This window comes from Fukomys damarensis, unplaced genomic scaffold (assembly GCF_012274545.1).
Source record: "Fukomys damarensis isolate Sample0158 unplaced genomic scaffold, DMR_v1.0_HiC HiC_scaffold_28, whole genome shotgun sequence".
Lineage (NCBI taxonomy): Eukaryota > Metazoa > Chordata > Mammalia > Rodentia > Bathyergidae > Fukomys > Fukomys damarensis.
In genome coordinates, this window is record NW_022900940.1 from 1,762,998 (window position 1) to 1,776,292 (window position 13,295).

Below are 13,295 nucleotides of genomic sequence, written 5' to 3' on the forward strand. Positions count from 1 at the left end.
ATGCCCACTTTTGGATTGGATCTTTAAATTTGTAGGTTCTGATTTTTTTGAGTTCTTTATATATTCTAGATAGTAGTCCTTCATCTGATGAATAGCTGATAAAATAATTTTTCCATGCTGTGGGTTGTCTCTTCACTCTGTTGGTGGTTTCTCATGCTGTGCAAAAGCTTTTCAATAGGATGAGGTCCCAGTTGTTCATGCTTTGTAGTATTTCTAATGCAGTCTAGGTTTTGTTCATGAGTCTTTGCCTACTCCTATGTCCTCAAGTGTTCTACCCATCCTCTCATCCAGCAGATTTATTGTTTCTGTTTTAATAAAACAGAACTGGACTCATTTTGATTTTAGGTCAGTGTGTGGTGAAATACATAGGTCAATTTTAAGCATGTAGAAAACCAGTTTTTCCAGCACCATTTATTAAAGAAGCTACTTTTTCTTCCAGTGAAGGTGTTTGGCTCCTTTTTCAAAGATAAGTATGCCTTGAGTATGTCTAGAGTTGTTTCTGCATCCTCTAGTCTGTTCTATTGATCCCCATGTTTGTCTGCCAGTACCATGCTGTTTTTAATCACAGTAGCTTTGTGGTATAATTTAAAGTCAGAGATTGTGATATTCCCTACCCTGCATTTGTTGCCCAAAACTGCCTTTATTATTCTAGGTCTTTTCTGGTTTCAAATGAGTTTTAGGATTGTTTTTTCTAATTCTGTGAAATATGCTGTTGCATTGAATCTGTATAACAATTTTAGAAGTATGGCCATTTTCACTATATTCGTTCTTCCTATCCAAGAAAAAGGGATATATTTCCATTGTCTGTTATCCTCTTCAATCTCCTTTTTCCGTGTACTGTAGTTTTCAATGTAGAGGTCTTTTATTTCCTTTGTTAGACTGATTCCTAGGTATTTAATTTTGGGGGGATGCTATTGTGAAAGGTGTTGTTTGTCTAATTTCTCTCTTCACAAGTCTGTTATTCTTGCACAGGAAGGCTACTGACTTTCCAGTGTTGGCTTTGTATCCAGCTATGCCACCGAATTTGGTTAACAAATCTAAAAGTCTTCTGGTGGAGTTTGGAGTCCCCTCTATGTAGAGTAACATGTCATCAGTAAATAATGATAATTTAAATTCTTCCTTTCATACTCTTATTCTTTTTATTTCTTCCTCTTGTCTAAATGCTCTGGTATTTCCAGAATATACTGAACAAGAGTGGTAACAGTGGACAACCTTGTCTAGTTCCTGATTTTAGAATGAAAGCTTTCATTTCTGTCCTTTAAATGAGCTTTTACAGTAAGTGACAATAGTAAGGAAAGTGTTTCCATGAGTTCTAGCAAATGATAAAGGACATTTTGGGAACTCCCAAATTAATAACCAGTTGGGTTGGTCAGAAGTACCAGAGACTTAGGGCATTTCTGTAAGACTGAGCCCTCAACAGGTGGGATCTCACTCTAATTATAGGTAGTATAAGAAATGAAATGAATTGCAGGATACTCAGCTGTTCTCAGAGAATTGGTCAGTAAGGGAAAAACACAACTAGTCACAGAAATGTTGTGCTGAGCCTGAAAAAATACCTCCTTTGCTTTTTCCTATTACACAAAATTCAGGAAGGCCTTCCTGCCTTACTGCTGCAGTCTATAATGGTCCATTGCCTAAATGCCTTTCCTTGAGCTTGACCACTTAATATGGATTCTGGCATCGAAACATTTGGATATGAATTACAACTCTGGTACTTCCTAGCAAGCTAGTCTGGGCATATAACTTCTCTTAAACCCAGTGACCTTGTCTATAAAATGGGGGTCAGAGTATTTTCTACTGTATGGTATTGATGGAAAGACAGACTGTTTGCAAAGCTCTTAAGCCTCATGGAGAGGAGGCATTCACAGGCTATTACTATTACCATCACCATTCTCCTGCATACATGTGCTTGTTTCATACTTAGAGCTGCCCATTATTACAGCTCAGTCTGTGGAACTCCTTCCTATTATTAAAAATCACCTGTGCATTCCTCATTCCCTTAATAATGCTAGACTTTTGTTTAGACTAAATATTAATGAATATCTAAAGGAATTTTCATAAATACAGATTTATCTCTCTTATTCAATAAAGCCATTTTCCAAATACACAAAAACTGTCCCAAAGAGAAGAATTTTAATGGGTGGCATTTTTAGAATCATAACTGACCAAAAGGGGAATTTTTGGCTAAAGAATGAGGTAAAACAGAGTTCTCTGGTCACATTATATATCACACTTTTGCATAAGGCCAGTTTAAGGAAAGACTGGCACAATAAAGACACATAAGAGGACATGGGCCAAGGTGGACAAGTATGTCTCTCAGACCAGCTCATGGACTATTCTTGTATTTACCATTTTACTGAAAGGCAGCCATGTTCAATGTTTACAGATCAGCTGTGCTGTCTGCCAAAGACTACAGCAGGAGTGAGTAATTGCAATAGTGGCTGCATGGCCCAGGCCCCCAAAATACTTATTAACTGGCCTTTTACATAAAAATTTTGTGAACTCCTACTAAGTTATAGTTGTCACCACATTTTCATCCTCTTCTAACCAACTGAGAGACAAAAGTTACAGATGTTATAGGTTTTTATAGGGAAGGGGATACTTAGAAAAAGTGCACTCCCAACGTGAAATTAAAAATGTGTAACAAAATAAAAGCCACACAAAAGAGTAGGCAATCTCTGAGAACAGACAGACTTTTATTTACCCCCTATAGCACCCTTCCTGTGCACTTCCAGAACTGATGTGTCAGAAACAGATGAATGTTTGTTTCAAGAGCAGGACTATAAAATAAACTTGCTTGCTCACACTTTAGCTTTTTCATTTCATAAAACAACTATGCTAAAAATATGTATTTTTAAAGTTGAGATTGGTTCAGACATTAGTATTTGTAATGTCACATTAATGAAACCCCAATTCCATAAAAAATTCATCTTGAACAAAGGCCAGTGTACAAAGTGGGAGAAAAAAACATACTTATTAATATTTATAAAACAATTTTCACCATCAAAAGCACATTGTTACATGCTTGATAGATTATACAAATGAATTTTCCTTCTGAACAAGTATCAAAGAAAGCTATGGTACTTATATTCATAGGGTGTTTTCTTGTTTTGTTTAGTGGCGTGAGATTCTGAGAGCTGCTAATTGAACCACCTCGATGCAGAACATGACTGGCAGGCCAAGGCCTCTGACCCAAGCGTTTTAACAGAAGAATGTGCCACAGAGTTAAACAAAAGAAAAATACATTTCAGAGGGGAGTATTACACATAAAAGAAACATAAAAACAGCAGGAAATAAGACTGTCATAATTAGTTTGAAAAATAATCTGTCTTCAAGCAATGTGCTGCATTTGATTCATGATAATCAAAATGTGCTATTGAAACACGCCTTGCCAAAAGGGCCTTAAAATGCTGACACTTTAAAATTAATCTCACTTTCCATGAAACATTGATGTTCCAAAAGTTGTATACTTTAAAAAAAGTTTTCTTGAGTTGCTGGGAAAAGAGAAAATAGATATGAGGCAGGCAGAGGATTGGGGGACGGAGAGATCTGAAAATGTTCTTGAAAATAGTCTTCTGTATAAAGACAGAAACAGAGAAACACCCACCAACAACATGGGCACTTACTAACACAAAGCAACAGGGTGGTTATCTAGAGAAATCAATCTAAAGAAAGAAAGGAATTTGATGTGCCAGTTAACTTCCGATCACTCAGCCTTCATTCTCAAGGAATTGTGGCTACACAGTCAAAGCTGCAAATTAGGTCTCATTTCTTTAACTCAATAACGGATTTGAACTCCAGCAATGAAGGTGCCTGGAGGCAGGAATCCTTACTCCCTAGACTATGGACAGGTTGTACAAGATCACTCTTTGTTTTCAAGGATCATGCAGTACACTCTGGCCTCTACTCACTGGATGCCAATAGTATCACCCTCCACACTGTGAGGTTGCTAATTTCCCCTGGAAGACAACATGCTTATCCTAAGGACTCCCTGCCTTAAACATACCCAAGAAATGAGTCTGTGCAGGAAGAAGAGTTGGCTAGCAGCAGAAAGAAATGAAATACATATGGAAAATCCCACAGGGGCTTTGCAAATGAAGGAAAGGATAGATAGGCAGACAAAAAAGCTACAAAGATAAAACATTGGTGTCTCACTTGGCCACAAGTTTAATGAATTAATTTGCCACTGTAATTGGGCAAGCAAGCAAAAAACAGCTGACCTCCCTTTGATTATTCACCTAATGGTTTACTTTTCTTTCAGTAAAGGTCAGCTTATCCTGGTAGTCATGTTTTGGCTCAGGCCCTTTATTCCATGGGGAGACAGTGTCTCTCCTGTAACACGTGGTTCTTGCTTAGCAATGGCTTATGCATGGACATAGGACTCGAGTAGGGCAGATAAAAATGGTGCCAAGGGGTTTTTGTGGTTGCAGAGGGAGAAGGGTAAGTCCTAGGACCTATCTGTGTTTCCAACTACCTAAAACATGGTTGAGGAAGGTCAATAAGTAGCAGGCAGGGAAAGGAGACCAGAGACCAATAGCCAGTCCACACTGAGACTTCTGTTTAAAACCAGTGCCCTGCCTCACTTCCAGAAACTTTAAAACAAAAACTAAGCCAGGGGCAGCAGGTTTCTGTCACTATAATCCTAGCTATGAGTTACTATATTGAAGTCCACAGTACCAAACTGTATTCTTTAAACCATATCCCTTCACAAACTGTGGTTTTCTCCATGTCAAACATTCCCCAAGGGTGACTCAACAGCTTAGATATTACCAAGGCCATTGCTCTTCTTTTTTGGTACCAAGGATTGAACTCGGGTCCCTGCGCTTGCAAGGCAGGTGGTGCATTGCTCTTCATTTAACTGAGTGTTCTGGAAACATATACAAATATGAAGCTCCTCACTGAAATGGAAGACTGATTAAATTCTCCAAGAGTTGGTTCAATGAAAAGCTTTTAAGTAAACAATGCTTGGTACAATGCAGAGCTCCTTATATTTTTAAATTTTAAGAATAATCATTAAAGTTTCAATATGAAAGCTTTAATGCTAAATGGTTTGCTAGTGATGATGTAGAGGGAAATAATTTAAATATTCAGATTATAAAAATAAAGGTTATCTATATGTCTAAGATATAAATTACTGTTACATTAGCTCCTAAATAAAGAACTGCTTTAGGGGTCTGTGACAATGATGAAGATCAATTAGTACATTTGGATATTAATCACCATTTCCTAATTGGGTTTAATTTGACTACTGCTCATTAGAATTATAAACCAACACACTTATTTAATTGTGATTATAATTCAATAGCTGAACTTTTATGGTACAATGAACAAATTAATAGCTAAAGATAATTCTGCTCTTAATATATCATGTTAGAATTCTGTTTTAATGAATTGTATATATCAAATGTGTTTTGTAATGATTCCTTTAAAAAATTCAAGAATTATCCTTTCTCTTAATAATTAAAAAGTAAACTTCAGAATGCATGAGATTTTTAAATACCTTCAGAGAAAAGGGTCACTCCAGCTCCTTGCTGCCAGACCACACCTTGTGACTAAGTCCCAAAGGGTTGGATAAAAATAATACTGCAGCCAGATTTTTAACCCATAGCTGATTTTCCTTTTATTTTAAAATATGAAATAGCCAGGGTGCATATGCATAGTAGCTTGAAAAACAATACTTGACCCTTAAGGACTCTCATATTGAATTTCTCTTTTATTTCTTGATTTAATTATCAGACACTAAATGAAGGCTAAATTTTGACTGGTACTTCCAAACTGGAAAATCCTTGTGAATCACTCTGAGGAAAGCAAATTAATACTTTAAAAGAGAAAAAGTAGAAAAGAAGGCAAGTTGCTCTAGGTCAGTTTCTCATATCAGAACCAACCAGACTCAGAGAGACACGGACTCAAATCTAGTTCTGGTATCTAGCTGCCTGTGGTGGAGTCACACTAAAAGTTCAATTCTCTATAAAATGGGGATGATGACTACTAACTTTGCAGGGCTATAGACAAGAATTCTTGGTATATGAGTTCAAAAAATAGAGAAGAAAGGAAGAAGTAGGAACTATGTAAAATAATGAAAAGTTTATGGCCACATTAATTTTCAAAACTATTTCTTAATATGAGCACCTTGAGCACCTAGCCCAGAGTTTTATCTGATGGTCATTGGTGTAAACCATACAATATTTTTAAAATTAATTTTATTGGTACATTTACTGTAAATAATATGTCATTCATTGTTGGAAATCTGTACCTGTACATAATCCATCTTGGTTCTTATTTTTGACCCATTCCCCTGCCTCCCCTTCAACCCCTTCCTTCTTCCCAATCTACAAAGACTTTGTTTACAATATTTTTTATTTTCCCACATTAATTCCATCCCCTTCTTTCCTTTCCACTATTATTCCCATTTCCCTTTCCCCTTTGTCCCTTTTCTTCCTATTTCACATTATATATTACACCTTTTAGACCTTATTTACACTTTTAGTTAACGCACACTAGAGAAACTATTTGGTATTTACATGCATGAATCCTATTTATGTCACAAGAGTATCTCCTCAATGTTCATCTATTTACTTATAAATGTTTCTAATTTCTCATTTATTATGGCTGTGTAGTATTCGATTTTATATTTTTTTTAAAAAAAGTTTTCTTTATCCACTCTCCAGTTGATGGGCAATTGGGCTGCTTCCAAATTTTAGCTATTACCAATTCTGTTGCTATGAACATGGGTGAACATATGTCACTGTAGTATGATTCTTTTAATTCTTTGGGAAAGATACCCAGCAGGGGAGTAGCTGGGTCAAATAAGAATTCCAATTCTAGTTCTTTGAGGTATCCCCATACTGAATTCCACAGTGGTTGCACCAGTCTACACTCCCACCAGCAGAGGAGCAGGGTTCCTCTTTCCTGATAGCCCCACCAGCATTTGTTACTTGTTGATTTCATGATAGTAGCCATTCTTTCTGGGGTGAGGTGGAATTCCAGCGTTGATTTCATTTGCATTTCTCAAATGACCAATGATGTTGAACATTTCTTCATGTTTATTGGCTATTTCCACTTTGTCTGAGAAATGTCTATTCATTACAGATGCCCATTTTTGGATTGGGTCTTTAAATTTGGGAGGACTGATTTTTTTAAGTTCTTTATATATTCTAGATAATAGACCTCTGTCTTAGGAACAGCTGGTAAAATTTTATTCCCATATTGTCGGTCATCTTTTCACACTGTTGGTTGTTTCTCTTGCTAGGCAGAAGCTTTTTTTTTTTTTGTACCAGGAATTGAACTTAGGACCTTGTGCTTGTGAGGCAGGTGGCAAAACCACTGAGCTAAATCCCTAGCCCTACAGAAACTTTTGAATAAGAGATCCCACTTGTGGATTGTTTGTGCTAGCTCACAGGCAACTGAGGTTTTTGTTCATAAAGCCTTTTCCTACACCAATGTCTTCAAGAGTTCTATCTAACCTCTCTTCCATCTAGTTTAGTGTTCTGTTTTAATATTTAGATCTTTAATCCATTTTGATTTTAGTGTAGTGCATGATGAGTGATATAGATCTACTTTTACTCTTTGGCAAGTTGAAACCCAGTTTTTCCATGACCACTTATTAAAGAGGCTATCTTTCCTCCAGTGAGGGTATTTGGCTCCTTTGTTGAAGATGTGGTGGCTGAGTGTGTCTGAACTTTTTTCTGGATCTTCTAATCTGTTCCAATGGTCCTCAGGTCTATTTCTTTGCCAGTACCATGCTGTTTTTTTAATCACAGTTGCTTTGTAGTATACTTTCAAGTTGGGAATTGTGTTACACCCTACCTTGTCTTTATTGCCTAGAACTGCATTAGCTATTCTAGGTCTCTTCTTGTTCCAAATGAATTTTTGGATTGTTTTCTCAAGGTCTGTGAAATGTGCTGCTGAAATTTCAATTGGGATTGCATTGAATCTATATAGCAGTTTTGGAAGTATGGCCATTTTCACTATTTTTATTCTTCTTACCCAGGAGCAAGGGATGTCTTTCCATTTCCTGATATCCTCATCAATCTCTTTTTTCAGAGTGCTGTAGTTTTCAGAGTACAGGTCTTTGATTTCTTTTATTATGTTGATTCCTAGGTATTTCAATATTTTGGATGCTATTGTGAAAAGAGCTGACTGCCCTTCTTCTCTCTCAACGAGTCTGTTTTCTGTGTACAGAAAAGCTATTGATTTTTGTGTATTAACCTTGTATCCAGCTGAATTTGGTTATGAAGTCTAGAGGACTTGTGGTGGAGTTCTTCAGGTCTTCTATATAGAGTATCATGTCATCTGCAAATAACAACAATTTGACTTCTTCCTTTCCTGTCTTTATTCCTTTTATTTCTTTCTCTTTCTCTTGTCTAACTGCTGTGGCAGCACTGTTTCCAAAACTATAATGAACAGGAGTGGTGATAGTGGACAACATTGTCTTGTTTCTGATTTAGTATGAAGGATTTTAATTTTTGACCATTTAGTATGATATTGACTGTTGGTTTTTCATGGATGGCTTTTATCAGATTGAGGTAGAGACAGTCTACTCAAATTTTCTGTACCGTTTTTATTATTAATTATTGAGATGATCATATGGTTTTTATCCTTGGCTCTATTAATATAGTGTATAACATTGATTTGCATATGATGAACCATCCCTGCACCCCTGGGATGAATCCCACTTGGTCAGGGTGTATGATCTTCTTGATGACCCTTGGTATGTGTTTGCTGGTATCTGATTGAGGATTTTTGTATCTGTGTTCATTAGTGAGATTGGCCTATAGTTGTCTCTTTCGGTTGGGTCTTTCTCTGCTTTGGGGATCAAGGTGAAGCTTGCTTCCAGTAGTGAATTCAGGAGTATTGCTTCCCTTTCAATTTCACTGAAGAGCTTAAACACTAGTGGCAGTAGTTCCTCTCTATACATCTTCTAGAATTCAGCAGTGAAACCATCAGGGCCTGGGCTTTTCTAAGTTGGTTAAGTTTTTAATTACATTTTCAATTTCATTGGTTGATAATGGGTTGTTTAGATTTTTAGATCATCTTCATTCAACTTTGGAAATTCACAGGAATCTAGGAATCTGACAATTTCTTTTGTATTTTCCATCTTATTGGTGAAAAGGTTCTCAAACTAGGTACTGATGATCATCTTCATTTTTTAGATCATCAGATTTTTAGATCATCTTCATTCAACTCTGGAAATTCACAGGAATCTAGGAATCTGACAATTTCTTTTGTATTTTCCATCTTATTGGTGAAAAGGTTCTCAAACTAGGTATTGATGATCCTCTGCATTTCTGCTGTGTCCATTGTGACTTCACCCTCTTCATTCCTAATTGCATGGATTTGGTCCATTTCTTTCCTTTTTTTGATAAGGCTGGCTAAGGGTTTGTCAATTTTGTTTATTCTTTTGAAGAACCAAGAACAGAAGAACTCTTGGCTTTGTTGACTTTTTTGTTATTGTTCTTTTAGTCTCCATTACATTAATTTCTGCTCTAATCTTTATTATTTCCTCCCATATACAAGCTTTGGGTTTGTCTTGCTCTTCTTTTTCTAGAAGCCTGAGGTTCAGCATCAGGTCATTTAATTGTGCTCGCTCAGTTTTCTTAATATGTATATTCCGTGCTATGAGTCTCCTGTAAGAAAGCTTTCATTGTGTCCCACAGATTCTGATATGTTGTATTGTCATTGTCATTTAATTGTTGGAGATGTCTGATTTCTTCTCTAGTTTCCTCTGTAACCCATTAGTTATTCAGGAGGTGGGTTTTTCAATTTCCATGTGTTTGTGAGATTCTTGCCATTTTTTTTGCTATTGATTTTCAATTTCATTGTAATATGGCCTAATAATATACAGGGGATCATTTCAATTCCATTACACTTACTTAAACATGTTCTGTGAACAAGTATGTGGTCTATTTTGGAGAAGGACCCATGTGCAGCTGAAAAGAATGTGTTCTGACTTTCTGGGGTGAAACACTCTGTAAACATCTGTTGAGTTCATTTGTTCAAGAGTTTGAGTGAGCTCTAGTTATTTCATTATTTTCTATCTAGTTGATCTATTTGTGACAGTGGCTATTGAGGTCCCCCATTAATATTGTGTTAGTGCTTATTTGATTTTTCATGTCTGCTAGTATTTATTTTATATAGTTGGAAGCACAAGTGTTTGGTGCATATATATTTATTAGATTTTTTTTTTTTTTTTTTTTTTTTTTTTTTTTTTTTTGGGTTTCTTTTTTTTTTTTTTTTTTTTTTTTTTTTTTTTGGTACCGGGGATCGAACTTAGGTCCTTGCGCTTGCAAGGCAGCCCACCAAACTGCTGAGCTAAATCCCCAGCCATGGTGCATATATATTTATGACTGTCATCTCTTCATCTTGGATCATGCCCTTTACAAGGATTCAGAGTCCTTCTTTGTCTCTGTTAATCAGTGTTGCTTTGAAAACCATGTTATCTGCAAATAGGATGGCTACTCATGTATTTTGGGGGGTTCTTGTCACATATTGTTTTCCACTCTTTAACTTTCAATTTATAAGTTTCTTTTTGAATTAAATGTGTTTCTTGTATGCAGCATATTGTTGGATCTTGTTTCTTGACCTATTCTGCCAATCTATTTCTTTTGATTGCTTAATTGAGACCATTAACATTGATGGTTATAAATGATATGTACTGACTTATCTTTGCCATGACCTTTCCTTTTCTTTTTGTTGGATTCTCCCCCTTTGCATTTAATTGTCATGAATGATGGATTCCTTCTGATGGGTTTCTTGGGGTTGTGATCCTCATTGTCAGTTCCTAGCATACTGTTCAAAATTTTGGGGACTGCTGGCTTGGAATTCATAAAGCTCTTAAGGTGCTCTTTGTCATGAAAGTATCTCATTTCTCCATCAATTTTGAAAGAGTTTTGCAGAGTACATCAATCTAGGTTGGAGGCTGTTTTCCTTTAGGGTTTAAAATACATCACTCCAAGCTCTTCTTGCCTTGATGGTTTGTGTTGAGCAGTCTGCCGTGATTCTAATGGGCTTTCCTCTGTGTATGATTTGTTTCTCTAACTGCTTGTAGAATTTTCTTCTTCTGTTAGGTTTCTGGAATCTTAACTATTATATGCCTTGGTGCAGATTTTTTTCTTTTTTTTTAAATCACAGCTAGTTGAAGCCCTATATGCCTCACTTATCTGTATGTCAAACTGTTTTCTGCCATTACTTCTGAGAATAGTTTTTTAATGTCATCTGCACTTTCTCCTGTTTCTTCATTAGCTCCAATCAGTCTTATATTATTATTGTTTGCATCATCTATCAGCTGTTGGATTGGTTTCTCATGGTTCCTATTTTTAAGAAATTTTTATTTTCCTATTTACTAATTGCAATCCTATCTTCTATATCTGAAATTCTATCTTCACATTGGCTAATTTTGCTGCATAAACTTTGAATGGAGTTTGTAATCTCCTGGAAATTTGTTTGCATATGTTTTATGGATTCCATTTGTTTCCTATGTTGGTATTCCATTGTGTTCCTCAGCTCCTCTATTTTTTATCTGTGCCTACTCTAGATTTATTAATCATATCTTGCACTATGGGCACAATCTCTGCTGTTATCTCAGAAATTATTTCTGAATTCTTTTTTTCCAGATCCTCTTTTGTTGCCAGTTCAGGGAGCCCAGATGGTTGAGTATCAGGTTACTCCACCTTGTTTACACTTTGAGGTTGCCATAGGTGATTATGTGATCTAGAAGACTGGTTTTGGGACTTGTTTCCCTGTCTTCTCATTTCAAGAGATGCAGCCTGCTGTGCCTTTGTTGAGGCAACTTTTTGCTCACCCAGTGGTCTTCAATTCTCAGCAAGCCACCAAGAGGCCTTTTCTCTGCTGCTCACTAGTATACCATTTCCTGGGTTCAAACCACCCATGCTATGGGGCGGGCCTCTGAATGAAGCTTGTCTATCTGTACAGCTCTTTCCTGGGTGGGCCTTGACTGGGAGGATTTGCCCCAGCTGCTGGTGTTGGGGTGGATCCCTAGCTAGGATCTGCCTGCAGCCATGCTGGTCTGAACCACTGGTCACTGCTGTCTAGGATCTGTGCACAGTCCAAGTTATTTTCAATAGCTGCTTAAGCATGAACTTTTTGCTGGTCTTCATCTGAAAAATACTTTTCCTGGACTATGATACAAAGAATTTCATTTTATGGTACTGGCCTATTTTGTGCGCAATCAGTAGTGTTTATACATATACCATTTCATTTTATTTTCACCAACACTATGACAGTTTTTTTTTTTTTTTGCGCTTTGGTTAAAAGAAAACAATGTGAGTTTTAGACAAGCTAAATGCACAGGTCACATTCAGAACATGAACATGACAGATCCAGAACTTGTACCCAGGCCTTTATGGGTTCCAAATACATAACATTTTAGCCTTTCTTAGTCCAACTACACAATCTCTGCTACGGAGTAATGTTATACATTCACCTTGGCCCACAACTTGGTATGTCTGCACACAAAGATTCACTCCATTTACCAGTTCAATGGCAAATTCCAATTTTCTGATTGCTCAAAACACTCTAGATATGAACAAAGTGCATTTAAAAATAAAATATTTGCAGAATTTACATCCTACTGTCACTGTACTATCCCCTTCTTGTCCACTTCTCACAACTGCCCACCCCCAAGACATTAAACTTTTATTATTAAATGAGTAAGAATTTATTACATGTAAGCTGTGGAACATGGTGTATGGTGGTTCATGCTGAGATACAGAAGTTATTTATATTCATTAAGTACTTGATTCATAGGAGAAAACTTCCCACAAAAATGTTACTTCCTCCTATGTGAAGAAGAAGTTGCTAAACAAGTGAGGAGAGAACACTGACCTCTAAGGCACTAGAACCTTCAGCAAGATGATGTACGCCAAATATGGTACAGAAGATAAAGTCATATATAGATTTTAGGTAAATTAAAAAGTTTCAGAAAGTTCTGGTTCCATAAAATCAGGTGTATTCGTTACACCCAAGGTGTAGTCCCCACTCAAAGCTTTATATTATATGGAGCAACAATAAGCCTGAAAATATGAGGAGTCTATGCAACCAGCTGTGTGCATGCATGCATGCATGTGTGCGTGTGAATCTGAGAATATGTGTATTGAGTGGGTGGGTGTTTTAACAAAACAAGAACTAGCTTCCTCTGAGGCCTGGCATTTGCTGCAAACAAACCCAAGTACTAAAATGTTCAACTGCCATCATGGGAGCATTTGAAACTAAGGCAGAAATTAAATTACTGAAAGAAATTAATGCAAAGCTGTTACTGTAGTCTTTTGTGCAATTTA

The 13,295-nt window shown here is 36.6% G+C and overlaps 1 protein-coding gene across 1 annotated transcript in view; it reads right to left on the reverse strand.

Moving 5' to 3' along the window:
* Suclg2 (succinate-CoA ligase GDP-forming subunit beta) overlaps positions 1 to 13,295 on the reverse strand; it is a 243,642-nt gene that overhangs the window by 101,912 nt on the left and 128,435 nt on the right. The gene's annotated exons all lie outside the window — the stretch shown is intronic.